Raw genomic sequence first — 15,465 nt, 5'->3', positions numbered from 1 at the left:
ATAGAGATTTTGACCTTCGGTAGGCTATAACAGGCTTTTCAGGGAATCATGTTTGTAGTTTTGTCGATGTCATGATTTTGGACCCGTGGTTTTCAATAATTGCAGTAATGTTGGCCAACTCCGGATGGCAGGTTACTGCTAATGGAAATCTTGAATGTGTGACCTTTGTTTTGTTTGTAAGCAATTTGTCCCTCTGTAGTGCGCTCGCTTTAGCTATAGCCTGGCAAACACTATCATCGTCGTATTCCCGCCTGCGAAGGTATTGAGCTAGCTCTTGTGTTCTCAATTCAAAAGGCACTTTTCTGGGTGCATATGCGTCTAATACGGATTGCTAAACTTAAAGGAATATTTCTGCATAAATGCCGTGGCTTGCAGCTGGATAGAAGAAGGTATTTATTACTATCCGTTGGTTTAGAATAAAAGTCAGTCACAAGGTGTTCCCCTTAAATACGTGAGACAGCATCAAGAAATACCTGTTTTTCATTCGATACTTCACTAGCAAATTCAATAGAGTTGTGAAAAGTTTGAGCCTGTTTAAGGAAATCATTGAGTTGTTCATGACCATAACAACATTGTAGTATACTTAAGACTATCCGGGGTACTTTTAAATAGTACCTGAGCCGTAACGACCAATCGATCGCAACTAACATAACCTTCGAGAGTTTGTATATTTGTGAAACTATTCTGGTGTTACAAGTGCACAAAGCTTGAATAAGATCAATAGATAAAACATTGCATCGCGATATAAGGAGATGATAAATGTAAACAAACAATTCAGTAAAGTGAAACTTGCATTCATATAGACAATTTTTGCATTTTCTGTTTATCATTACATCCGTCGGTCGTGATACCATTGTATAGTGGCATATGTTCGACTTATGTCAACAATGCCATTAACAATTTTTAGTATTATAACCGTATATATTTCAACAGTTCTTCCCCCAAATACCTATCTATAATGTTGGATCTAGCCATTTCATTTTTTTTTACCATAAACCGTCTGAATGACTTTTCTTACTAGATTGACCATACACAAATCAGGTGGTACAATTTATATAACAAAGCAATCACGTGTAATTAGGAAACAACTGAATACATGCTTTATGTAGGTCTAAAATGCGGACTGGAAATATAAAATGGACATTTAACATAGTCAACATAATCCTTTAGTGCTTTTATAGATTCCAAAAGAGTAACATAGACATTTAAACAAGAGTTTATCTTTGTGATATCGCTATAGTGATGACCCTTCGTCGGTCGAAATTGACATTAAAGCCACACCTTGAAATAAAAGTAAATTTAACTATAGATCAGAAACATATTGTATCAATGTCAATCAGAATATCTGGTGGTTACAATGTAGAAATCTGTCTTTTTTGAGCTTTAAAACTTAAAAATAATCGCGTTTGTTGAGATGGACGTATACGTCTAGAAATCCTACTTTCGGTTTTAAAAGCGGTACCGTTTGAAAAATAATTATTTACTTGCTAACTTGGCTATAGATCTAATGTTTTCTGTGCCAATTAGTATATATCTGGTGGTAACAAGGTAGAAATCCGTCTTTTTTGCGCTTTAAAACTTTAAAATAATCGCGTTTGTCGAAATGGACGTATACATATAGAAATTCTACTTTTCGGTTTCAAAATTTAAAAAAAAATCCTTGCTTACTAGGCTATAGATTTACTGACAATTTTGCACACTTTCAGATTACATCTATATGTTTTGATTAACATGTATTTCATTTCAAGGTGTGTGACTTTAACAAGAAATAAGTTAGTTGTGAGTATAATCAACGTCGGCCTCTAACGTTCCAAGATACTTTCTCTCAGTTTGCATGAAAATTAACACGCTTTTATTAGTACCATTTGTGGTAATTAAACAGCAAACATGAGTGGTTTTGTAATGAAATCTGTTGAAAAGAAAGATCCATAAATAAAAATTGTGAATAATACAATTTGGATGTTTATGTATAAACATCGATGCGCTTGCTTTGTTATATGATGAGACAATTAACAGGCAATATGTTATGTAAAATATATGATATAAATATGAATGGTTCAATCAATGCAATCTTGGGAACAGGTGCCGGATTAAGCACCGTGGAGACCCATAGGCAGTGAAACTGTTGGGGCTCACGCCCAAGGCCCTTAGTCGGCCTAGTGCCTACTACAATTATTGTTCTTTTTGGTAAGGCAATGAAAAGCCTGCATAAGAAACATTACATTAATATACACAATAATTGTTTTTGTCAAGTCATTAGATTAGGCTTAGTAAGTAAGTAAAACAAATATTTTGTCACTGTCTCACGGAGTCTCTCAAAGTCGCGGACCCATTGGCAGTTACCTACTCTGCCTAATGGACTGATGATGACTTCTTTAATTTAAGTTAAGACCGTTATATATACAATTTATCGAAGTACTAGTGATTTAAAAAAATTAAACCAGGTTAAGTTACGTATTACGTTGCAATAGTTAATTACGCTCGATTGGTGATTGTCGGCTAAGGTATTACTTCATAGTACCCGGGGTACTCTTAAGTATACTACAAAGTACCCGGGATACAGAAACTGTATAATGCAAAGTACCTATGAGTATTTTCGGGTGCCTTTAAGCGTATGTTCCGTACCCTGGGTACAGTAAAGTATACTTCAGCGTACCCGTCGTAACCTTAAAATAATACATGAGCCGACAACGACCAATTCAGAGTTAACTATTCTTGGTATCTCTCGATCGAGCTTATGCTTTCGCTTTAACTTAACAAGATCAGTAAAAGGGAAATATATATTATTAATTTATTAGCTGTACGTGTTTGTGTTTAATTATAATCATACTCATTCTTGTGCTATTTCTTGTTTGTTTGTTTATTCGATTTTTCAAAGTTCTTCATAATTGCGTGTGTATATGTAAGCACTATTTGCTATGTATATATTAAATAATCTAGACTTATATCCTCGAATATATATAAATTATGTGTATATATAACCCTAATCTTATTTTCGAATATGTATGACATATGTTCAATACATATTTGAATCGATGCACTTAGTAAAATAGTAAATGTTTTGTAAACCCCAATTTGTAAATTTATTTTAATTACAACTTCTTAAAAATTCCAACTTAGCCCGATATTATTCAACTTGATAATGGAAAATGCAACTTGTCCTATTGAAATGATAACACAGTCAGAAGAATGAGTCCTTATTCTAACTACACTGGTATACACTTTACAATTGCAACTGCTGGTTTCAGTGTAAATTCCTCAGAAACTAGGGTGAACACAATTAGCGCAATGTAACCTTTGCTTTTGCTTTGTTCACGATTGTTGTTCACATTGTCATTTCTCAACTTCCGCCCTGCCCAAACCTTGCTAAGTTTGTATTGTTTGGACCATTTCTTCTCAAGAGACACGCAATTTGATGTCGATAATGACAGGTATCATGTGTGTAACCATGTAGTACGTTAATTAAATTCGGGTTTATAGACATACGCCTTGCTATACTGAGATCAAATATGACGTAAATCTTTCACGAAAAAGCAAGATTTTTTTTGCTTCCGGGTTTTAGGAAGCCATTTTGATGCCTTACATGTATCACTAAACAACGCTGTTCACATGAGATTTAAAATTCCTGGGAAAGCCTGTGCGCACCTAGCAATGATAACAAAAGTGCAAAATTATATTTACTTGATTTAAATCGTAAAAATAGGTTTTGGTTGGTGGAAAAACATGTATTCTTGCCCTTTGACTTCGTTGTGGCATTGATATTGTTACGGAAATGAAGAAAGTTACCATTTTTCTATACGAAACAACTAAAGAAAAAGTTCATTTCCGCTGCGCATGTCATTGCGCGGGTATTTTTAAGGTTAAGGTCGTTGCAAAATAAACTGCACTTGATGTATAAACTGTGCGAGTATGTTGTGTCGTTTTTACTACAATAAAACACAATTTATGCAAAGAATTAAATTGTCTTAATTAGCAACAACTCTATGTAGAGTGTTTATGCATTGAAATTACATTAATCATTGTATTATTTTCATTGAGATCTTTACAATGAATGTAAGGTGACTGTATATTTGCTTGGAAAAATTATTTGATATGTCTGCGCCATAATCTGGCAGACAAAATCAATTTGCACAAATTTTTAAAGGACCATAACTCCCTTCAGTTTTGGTCTTATTTAAAACCAATGGTACCATTGTGTTTGTCTCAATGAGATCTTTCCAATGATATATAGTCAATCTTGTGCTTGCGACCACTTGAATTTGCGACTTTTGTCTTATGCGACCACTTTAAATCCCGCCCGATCGTTAAAACTATATTTTCATATTGTATGAGGCGACTACTGTCTTACTTGAACAGCGACCGCTGATTTTAATGTATTTTGATGCTCGAGTCTTGAATAAAGCGACCGCTTTAAGGTAAAAGTGGCAAATCTGTTGAACGTTCAGGGACAAATCGGTGTTGATTGTTTTTCTAAGCCGACAACGTGAACGATTACCCTTTGTTTTGATTTCACACCAGCCATTTTCCTTTGTCTTGATGAACGGTTCTGACCGGCGTTAATGCTGACTGCGTATCAATTTTTGATGTCGAATAATACAGTGAGGTATTGCCAACAGTCTTCAGGTTAAAGCGATTACTATCTGGGACGTTTTGTGACAAATTTAATCGCCGATTTTATTGAAGAAACAATGCGCCGACGCGACAAACATTTTCACAGTGTTCTCGAGAGGTGTAAAAAATAAACTAATAATCGGTAATATGTAGCGAAATCTGTTCATTAAAAAATGTAATTGTTATTATGCTAATAAGTTTGAGTTAGTGAATTTTCCAATGAGGCATGTTTATTTAGTTTTCAATCAAGGTGTTTTATTTATTTCCCTATGTACCATAATCGAGTCAGATATATATTAGCTTTCATGCAGAAGTTAAAATGTCAAAACGGAAAGTATTAACGTTAAATGAGAAAATTCGGGTATTGGAAGTGTCGAAGAGTAAAAGTGCACGTAAATTTAATCGCGAATGAGTTAGGAGTCGGAAAAACCCATTCTGCGTGCAAACCATTTACATTGTTTTAAGAATTAGAGAGTACAACTACAACTTATTTTAAGTAAAAAAAATGTTTTATTCATTTTATTTATATTTAGATTCATTTGATTACAAAAGCAGAAATCGCTGTTTCAAAAGGAGAAAATTCGATATCTGGATTTAAAATCAAAGGTCCACATTCATCACAAATGGCCTTTTTAAGCTCACCTGAGCACAACGTGCTCATGGTGAGCTATTGTGATCGCCTTTTGTCAGTCGTGCGTCGTCAACATTTACCTTGTTAACACTCTAAAGGTCGCATTTATTGTCCAATCTTCATGAAACTTGGTTAGAACATGTGTCTCAATAATATCTTGGACGAGTTCGAAAATGGTTTCGGTTGGTTGAAAAACATGGCTGCCAGGGGGCGTGGCAGTTTTCCTTATATGGCTATAGTAAAACCTTGTTAACACTCTATAAGTCACATTTTTAGTCCAATCTGCATGAAACTTGGTGGGAACATGTGTCCCCATAAAATCTTGGACAAGTTAAAAAATTGTTCCGGTTGGTTGAAAAACATGGCCGCCAGGGGGCGTGGCAGTTTTCCTTATATGGCTATAGAAGAACATTGTTAACACTCTAGAAGTCACATTTGTAGTCCAATCTTCATGAAACTTTGTCAGAACATGTGTCCGAATAATATCTTGGACGAGTTCGAAAATGGTTCCGGTTGGTTGAAAAACATGGCCGCTAGGGGGCATGGCAGTTTTCCTTATATGGCTATAGTAAAACCTTGTTAACACTCTAGAAGTCACATTTTTAGTCCAATCTTCATGAAACTTGGTCAAAACATGTGTCCCAATAATATATTGGACGAGTTTAAAAATGGTTCCAGTTGAATGAAAAACATGGCCGCCATGGGACGGGGCAGTTTTCCTTATATGGCTTTACTGTATGGTAAAACCTTGTCAACACTCTAGAAGTTACATTTGTGGTCCAATGCTCATGAAACTTGGTCAGAATATTTGAACTAATAATATCTAGGCTAAGTTCAAAAATGGTTGAGATCCGTTAAAAAACATGGCCGCAAAGGGGCGTGGCATTTTTCCTTAAATGGCTTTTTACTACGAAACCTTGTTAACACTCGATTTAGAAGTTACATTTATTATCCAATCTTTATGAAACTTGATCAGAACATTTGTTCTAACAATAGCTTGAATGAGTTTGAAAATGGTTATGGTTCGCTGAAAAACATGGCCGCAAAGGGGGGGGCAGTTGTCCTTATATGGCTTTAGTGAAAACTTATTGACACTATATAAGCCACATTTATTGGCCAATCTTCATGAAACTTGGTCAGAACATTGGTCCCAATGAAATTTTGCCAGAGATTGAAGCTGGGTCATATGAGCTTAAAAACTAGGTCACAAGGTCAAATATAAAAAAAAACATGTTAAAAGTCACTTTTTTGGTCTAAAATAATCTTCATGAATCAGCTTGCATTTTTTTCAGAATAGTCTAGTTCCTTTGGCTTTCAGGTGAGCGCCTTAGGGCCTGATGGCCCTCTTGTTTTATTAAGAGACTACTATTGGTTACTCCCTTTAGTGATCTTTAAATTATATACAAGGTTGACTGTATAACACTTGTATATTTGGTAAAAATTAAAAAATGACATTCTGATGCTACACGAGTGAAGAAGGTTTACATGGCGAGGCTTGCCGAGCCTTGTAAGCCTTTCCGAGACGAGTGGGATAAATTTAAGTACACAATCACACTAACATAGTATTCTATTTATCCTACAATATTTTTATGCCCCCGGATCGATAGATCGGGGGTATATTGTTTTTGGCATGTCTGTCATTCTGACCCAAAACTTTAACCTCACTGTAAAGTTTTGCAATAACTTTTGAAATATTGAACATAGCAACTCCATATTTGACATGCATGTGTATCTCATGGAGCTGCACATTTTGAGTGGTGAAAGGTCAAGGTCATCCTTCAAGGTCAAAGGTAAAAAAAACACCCAAACTTTAACCTTACAGTTAAGTTTTGCAATAACTTTTGTAATATTGAACATAGCAACTTCATATTTTGCATGCATGTGTATCTCATGGAGCTGCACCTTTTTAGTGGTGAAAGGTCAAGGTCATCCTTCAAGGTCAAAGGTAAAAAAACAAAAAAAGCGGCGTATTAGGGGTCATTGTCTTTCTGACAAACACATCACTTGTTTTTTTATTTAATTTATTCCTGATGCAATAAAAATAGTAGTCTTTAATTTATAAAATAAAAGCAAACACACATTAAAGGGGCCTTTTAACAGATTTTGGCATATTTTGAAGTTTGTCATTAAATGCTTTATATTGATTAATGTAAACATTGGATCTTAAAAGCTCCAGTAAAAAATCAAGAATAACATTTAAAAAAGGAAAAAGAAGTAGCCGGTACCAGGGCTCGAACCAGTGACCCCCGGAGTCCTTGAGAAAGTCTGAAGTAAAAACGCATTAGCCCTCTCGGCTATTCCGCCGGGTATACACAGTTTAAGTATTTTATACCTAATATAAGCAATCTTCGTAGTTTTGTAAATTTAAACGACAACAAAAAAACTCTCCAAATTATTCAATCGTTTCGCGTTGCAACGCTTTATAATTTTTACGTTTTCAAATCATCAAAAGATACATATAATGGCTATATTGGACTATGGTAAATGTTCAGTAATACTGTTTCCTCACAAATATCATTACTAAAACAAAAATTCGCGAATCGGAAACAACTTGTTTCAATTTTGTCAATTTACCAAACCGTGAAAAGATCCCTTTAAATTAGCTGAATCTAACATTGCGTAGTAATATTAATTGTGAAACAGCAGAGACATTTATCTTTCAGAAAGTAATAAACTTGGCAATCAACTACGATCATTCATTAAATTAAAACGATACCTTTCATGCAAAAAAGCTCAAAATCCTAACTGCGACACAAGTGTGCACAACTGAAAACTGATAATTCTAGTTGTAATTTCCATATTCGTTTAAAACTAACCCCTTTTGAACGCACATATTCATTGCTAGTTTCTGTTTATAGTTTAATATAACATAAATACAATTAATTGTGATATTTTGCTCGAAATTCGTATAAAACACTTCAATGTCACAATAACAATAGTCTACTTTCATTTTACAGATATTACACTTCATGTATTTCAAACATGCGATTTGATTGATTTATTCTCCACTGTAGGAAACAGCTAACCAATCACGTTGCGTGTTACATTACTTAACAACTTGCATGTACACATGCTTTAAGATTGTAGATAATGTAAACAATTTAAGATTTATGGTGTTTTTACACATATGCAGTTACATGCCATCATAAAGGTTTTCCACATTGACTCATAAATTATATTTGGATTATAAAACAAGGTAAAATTTGCTGAACTGCTTAGTATTATTAAATTATGGAACAAAATATGTCAAAGTGGTTGTGCACACTTTTGTCTCAGTTTGAAAATTCTAACAGTTTTTATGAAACTTCCTTTTCAAAGAACACTATTTACGCATTGACTAATGAATGATATAAAGAAAGTTATATTCTGAAAGATAAATGTCTTTGCTATTGTTATATTGTTTATTTGGTGCAACTATTGCTGTTGGAAGCAATTATTTTGCTTTTGTTCAGATCATGGTGTTGTGCTGGAAATTTTACAGTTGTATTCCTTGTTTATATATTTGTAATATGTAGAGAATTTTTATTAAATGTCCCTGTGCTGGTAAGTGTTCAATCAATGCAAATATCACACAGTCACTATAAACACATCAAAAGCGTCAATTATTGCACTAGTGTAAAACATACTGTTAGTGTCCAAAAGCGCAAAGCACGTGTTTTTAACAGATCACAAAGTGGGTAATAAAACACACAGTTGAACTTAAGGTGAAAAGTAAACGCAAATCCTTCGTTCACTCACACTGAGTTACTAGGACTATGTCGCGAAAATGAATGCCACTTTGAAGTATACACTTTACACCGTTGAAATACACCAAATCACAATAAAAAGATAGCTATTTCAAGTTCAAAAACAAAACTGAAATATATGCGCCGAAATGACTTCTTGATCTCAAAACAATGTCACAAACATATACAATACCGGATCTCAGCCACTTGAAAGCTCGTGGGCAATAAGAAGGGGAGATTATTCCAACAATGTTTTTTATTTTTTCTCCATTCGGTACCCCTTGCACGTTATTTGTTTACGATTTCTCCATAGATGGTCATACTACAATCATTCATAAAGTTTATTTATAAATGTTTGTGTTGTGACATATATGGTTATGATGACCATATAAGGCAAAGACAGCCAGGGACCAGAGTCGCTCTGCTTACGAAACTATCGATTCATAACCGCGGACTTTGTTGACAATTACGCTCCGCGACGTCTAGGTCCGGCTGACACACTGACATGGCGTGATATGTATAGCTGCGTTTTCATTAGCGGGTTGGAAAAAGCTCATGAATATTAATGGGCGTCATTGAACTATTTTTTTAACTGATGACATTTTCCATCAGAATATGAATCGTAATTCTATGTCATTCCAAAGCTGAGAAATAGTCCCTCCAAGCTGATCTCATTTATTTGAAAAAAATATCGAAGACACAACTATGCTGCAAATATCAGCTTGATCTACAAGCTCTAACCAAAAAAAAAAGATAACCAAAATCATTATTCGGAAAACATATTTACCGACCTTCGTTTTAATTTAAAACCTGTAGGTGAATGGAAAATCCCCGAAATCCACTGCTGTACACAAACGGCAGCCATTTGCAATTTCCAATGCGATTGATGGCTACAAACATATGCTAAATAACGGTGTGTATTCGATTGCAATACTCATTTAAATTCAGGACTGGGATTGTGAATCATCTGAAGTAGGATCCTAGATCGACATTATTCTTTTGTTAATAATTACAAATAATAATTACAAAGATAAGTTTATTTTATTGAAAAATAAAGTATCAGACATGGCCCAATTTCCTGCTTACAAAGTATGTTTACATGTTCAGTTGTTCGCATGTGCTATTATTACACACCTAGTATTAGGGTAAGCAGTATCGCTAATACGATAACTATGCATTGTCTCAGGTCAGAACCGAGATGCTGTTGTGGGCCCTTCAGGAAATCAAAGCGCTGAAGAGACTGAATTTGTTTGCTGTTGTATAGTCTTAGACGCAGCTCGGTTGTCAAAATAATATATGTTATAGCTTTTTATGTCGCGGGTTTGGAGTGGCCTCAAATCATTGATGCAGCTATTCTGTGTGCACAGGCTAATCTTATTTGATATGCATTAAGCCCCGTTTTCCCCGAAAGCAGCCAATATGTACGGATTTAAATGATAAGCACCGAGCTGAATTTTTGGCGGATAAATTTTCTTGCGAAAATTTCTTGAGGCGGAAAAATTCAAGTAGCTGACAGTCTCTTTTCGTAGGCACATTTTTTGAAAATTTAAATATTGTAATAATTCTGAGGGTGCTATTTTTGTGTGGCCAGTTGTCTTAGGATTGCTAAATATAGATCCATTCTTGGGTGGTTACCTTCTGATTATTACAAAAAATTAGTTTATTACAAAAAAAAAGTTTTTTTTGCGGAGATGGGTTTTGCTCGGATATAGGTAACTTCCAGCTCTTATTTGGCTTTTATCTGGATAGTTAGTCACTTTGCGGAATTGCTTTGCATTGCGGATTTGCATATTGTGGAATTGCTTTACATTGCGGAACTTTGCGGATTTGGATCACATTGTGATTACTTTGCGGATTTGGATAACATTGTGATTAATGTTGCGGATTTGCTCACTATTGCTTATAATAATTTTGCATTGACTGTCAGCTTCTTAAAATCAGGAAGGCCACTGGGTGTAATCATTCCTGATTTACATGTAGTTTCGTATATTTGATGTTGTGGCTCATTCTCTCCAACTAAAATTGTGTTCTTACTGAAGTTTTATCATTTTAACCTTGTCCATATGTTCTATTTATTTGCTATTGTGAATGAAATGTAAAATAAAGAAGTTATAACTTTATTTTGTGTTATTCAAAATTCATATACTAAAATAACTGTATTACACTGCTGATCCGGTAATGGTAACTTGACTGTACTCCTGTACCCATGTTCACATAAAATGTCAAATGATAAATTGTTCGGTGCGTAGAAATCCCGAAATCCTGTAATTACCGATATCCCCATTAATATTAATTATGCCCCCCTTCGAAGAAGAGAGGATATATTGTTTTGCACATGTCGGTCTGTCCGTATGCCGTCCACCATATGATTTCGGGATGATAACTCAAGAACGCTTTGACCTAGGATCATGAAACTTCATAGGTACATTGATCATGACTCGCAGATGAACCCTGTTGATTTTCATGTCACTAGGTCAAAGGTCAAGGTCACGATGACCCGGAATAGTAAAATGGTTTCCGGATGATAACTCAAGAACGCTTATGCCTAGGATCATGAAACTTCATAGGTACAATGATCATGATTCGCAGATGACCCCTATTGATTTTCAGGTCACTAGGTCAAAGGTCAAGATCACGGTAACCCGAAATAGTAAAATGGTTTCCGGATGATGACTCAAGAACGCTGAGGCCTAGGATCATGAAACTTCATAGGTTCATTGATCATTACTCGTAGATGACCCCTATTGATCTTCAGGTCGCTAGGTCAAAGGTCAAGGTCATGATGACCCGAAATAGTAAAATGGTTTCCGGATGAAAACTCAAGAACGCTTAGGCCTAGGATCATGATATACTTCTTGGGATTGGGAACATAGCCGAATAAAATCGGGCCAAAAAAATAAATTAAATATAACACACTAGAAACACTGAAAAAATGATACTTTTGTATTGTCATAGCCAGCTCGTCATGTAGTGTCCCAAACCTTAACATTTTATTAACCTTTTGAACATTGGCTCCCAAATCACTGCTTCCGCCTACAACTTTGAAACTTCATATGTAGATGCACCTTTATGAGTTCTACAAATTACACCCATTTTTGGGTCACTAGGTCAAAGGTCACTGTGACCTCTATTATAAAACTTTAACATAGGCTATTAAATCAAAGTGCTTCCACCTACAACTTTGAAACTTTATATGTAGATGCACCTTGATGAGTTCTACACATTACACCCATGTTTGGGTCACTAGCTCAAAGGTCAAGGTCACTGTTTCCACTTATATAAAACTTTAACATAGGCTCTTAAATCAACGTGCTTATTCCTGCAACTTTGAAACTTCATACATGTATTTAGATGCACCTTGATGAGTTCTACATGCCAAATCCATTTTTGGATCACTAGGTCAAAGGTCAAGGTCTCTGTTACCTCTAATATAAAACTTTAATATAGGCTCTAAAATCAATGTGCTTCCACCTACAACTTTGAAACTTCATATGTAGATGCACCTTGTTGAGTTCTACATGCCACACACATTTTTGGGTCACTAGGTTAAAGGTGAAGATCACTGTAACCCCAAAAAAATAATTCTGACAAACTTTCATTTATTCAAAACTGCACCTGCAGCGGAGCATTGGCACCCGTTATGCGATGCTCTTGTTATATAATTTTGTTTTCCTAATTTGTATTATTATAAAGAGTGATATTAAAAAAAATAGTTTTTCCAAAATCAATGTACTTTTAGCGCTAATTAATTTTCAGCTCACCTGATTGCTCAGGTGAGCATTTCTGACCGGTCTTTGTCCGTCCGTCCGTTAACATTTGCATGTAAACACTCTAGAGGCCACATTTCTTGTCCCATCTTCATGAAACTTGGTCAGAAGCTTTAACCCAATGAAATCTCAGTCGAGTTTGAAACTGGGTTGTGCTGGGTCAAAAACTAGGTCACTAGGTCAAAAAAAGAAAAAACTTGTAAACACCGTGGAAGTCACATGTCATGCCCAATCTTCTTGTAACTTTGTCCAAATGTTTGTCTTAATGATATCTTGGTTGAGTTCAAAAGTGATTCCGATCCGTTGAACAACATGGCGAAAGTGGGCGGGGCAGTTTCACTTATTTGGCCAGAGAGAAACCTTGTAAACACTCTAGAAGTCACGATGTTTGCCCAATCATCATGAAAGTTGATCAAAACATTGGTTCGTTTGATGTCTCGGACGAGTTAAAAAATTGTCGAGATCAGTGAAAAAACATGGCCGCCAGTAGGCGGGGCATTTTTCTCTATATGTATATAGTGGCAGTTTTCCCTATAAGGCTATAGTGAAACCTTGTAAACACTCTAGAAATCACAATGTTTGCCTAATCATCATGAACATTGGTCAAAACATTGTTTTTATTGTTATCTCGGACGAGTTTGAAAATGGTCGTGATCGGTAAAAAAACATGGCCGCCAGTGGGCGGGGCATTTTTTCTATATATGTTAATGGTGAAAAAACTTGTGAACATAGTAGAAGTCAAATTTTTGCCACAATTTTCATGAAAAAGCTCAGAACATTTGTTTCCTTAATACGAGAAATGAGATCAAAAATGGTTCCGGTCAGTTGAATAAAATGGCTGCTGGGAGGGGGGCAGTTTTCTCATTATGCCCACCCCCCTTTGAAGAAGAGGGGTATATTGTTTTGCTCATGTCGGTCCATCCGTCCACCAGATGGTTTCCAGATGATAACTCAAGAGCGCTTATGCCAAGGATCATGAAACTTCATAGGTATATTGATCATAACTTGCAGATGACTCCTATTGGTTTTCAGGTCACAAGGTCAAAGGTCAATGTCACGATGATCCGAAATAGTAAAATGGTTTCCAGATGATAACTCAAGAACACTTATGCCTAGGATCATGAAACTTCATAGATACATTGATCATGACTGGCAGATGACCCCTATTGATAATTAGGTCACTAGGTCAAAGGTCAAGGTCACGATGACCCAAAATAGTAAAATGGTTTCCGGATGATAACTCAAGAACGCTGAGGCCTAGGATCATGAAACTTCATAGGTTCATTGATCATTACTCGTAGATGACCCCTATTGATCTTCAGGTCGCTAGGTCAAAGGTCAAGGTCATGATGACCCGAAATAGTAAAATGGTTTCCGGATGAAAACTCAAGAACGCTTAGGCCTAGGATCATGAAACTTCATAGGTAAATTGATCATGACTGGCAGATGACCCCTATTGATGTTCAGGTCACTAGGTCAAAGGTCAAGGTCACGGTGACCCGAAATAGTACAATGGTTTCCAGATGATAACTCAAGAACGCTTATGCCTAGGATCATGAAACTTCATAGGTACATTGATCATGACTCGAGATTACCCCTATTGATTTTCAGATCACTAGGTCAAAGGTCAATGTCATGGTGACCTGAAATAGTAAAATTGTTTCTGGATGATAACTCAAGAACGCTTTTGCCTAGGATCATGAAACTTCATAGGTACAATGATCATGATTTGCAGATAACCCCTATTGATTTTCAGGTCACTAGGTCAAAGGTCACGGTGACCTGAAATAGTCAAATGGTTTCTGGATGATAACTCAAGATTTCTTATGCCTAGGTTCATGAAACTTCATAGGTATATTGATCATGACTCGCAGATGACCCCTATTGATTATCATGTAACTAGGTCAAAGGTCAAGGTCACAGTGCCAAAAAACGTATTCACACAATAGCTGTCAAGGTTACGGTGACTCAACTTAGAAAAATGGTTTCCGGATGATAACTCAAGAATGCTTACGCCTAGGATCATGAAACTTCATAATCATAGGTACATTGATCATGACTCGCAGATGAAATAATGATGAAACTTGACCAGGATGTTTGTCTGGACAATATCAAGGTCAAGTTTGACATTTAGTAAAGATTGAATGAACTGACTCCTCTCAGATGAGCGAACTAGGGCCATCTTGGCCCTCTTGTTTTCCAAACATGGCCAGGAAATGGCCTGATGTGTCAATATTTGTTGATAAAATAATCTCAATTTGGTCAATTGTGTCCATAAAAAAATTCCAAAATTTGTTATGCTATCGATTAAAAAAATCCCCATTTGACCAGACTCCATTTCCCAAAATAACCAGGAAAACCCCTGGCACATATCTTGGTTTTGAACTTGCAGGACAAAGTAATGTTCAAGCCTAGGGGTGGTCCATATGGTAAGTCACGTTCCAGGGAGGGTCAGGGGGTCTAAGAAAATGTGACAGTTTGTGTCCGGGGGGGGGGGTCAGGCCATGTGTGACTCACACATTTATTAACCCCCTGCCGGTTTCACCACAGGGGACTTATGGTTTTCGCTGTGTGTGTCTGTCTGTTCATACGTCGAAAATTCTGGTTGCTATGGCAACAATTTTATTTTTTGATAATCTGACAATGGTGGAATTTCTGACAATGATGGAGCCAGTAATGCTTGGCAATAGTCTCGTTTTTATTTTTTATATTTTGTCCAATTTATTTGTAT

General features: G+C 35.9%; 1 protein-coding gene across 1 annotated transcript in view; it reads left to right on the top strand.

Annotated features, from left to right (window-relative positions):
- Window positions 1-3,318: 3,318 nt before the first annotated feature.
- Window positions 3,319-15,465, top strand: part of LOC127854216 (uncharacterized) — a 75,877-nt gene continuing 63,730 nt past the window's right edge. The window contains exon 1 of the mRNA XM_052389246.1: window positions 3,319-3,431. The gene's annotated coding sequence lies outside the window, so the exon portion shown is untranslated. The remainder of the gene's footprint in view (window positions 3,432-15,465) is intronic.

This window comes from Dreissena polymorpha, chromosome 12 (genome assembly GCF_020536995.1).
Source record: "Dreissena polymorpha isolate Duluth1 chromosome 12, UMN_Dpol_1.0, whole genome shotgun sequence".
Taxonomy (NCBI): domain Eukaryota; kingdom Metazoa; phylum Mollusca; class Bivalvia; order Myida; family Dreissenidae; genus Dreissena; species Dreissena polymorpha.
This window is presented reverse-complemented; position numbering and strand designations above follow the sequence as displayed.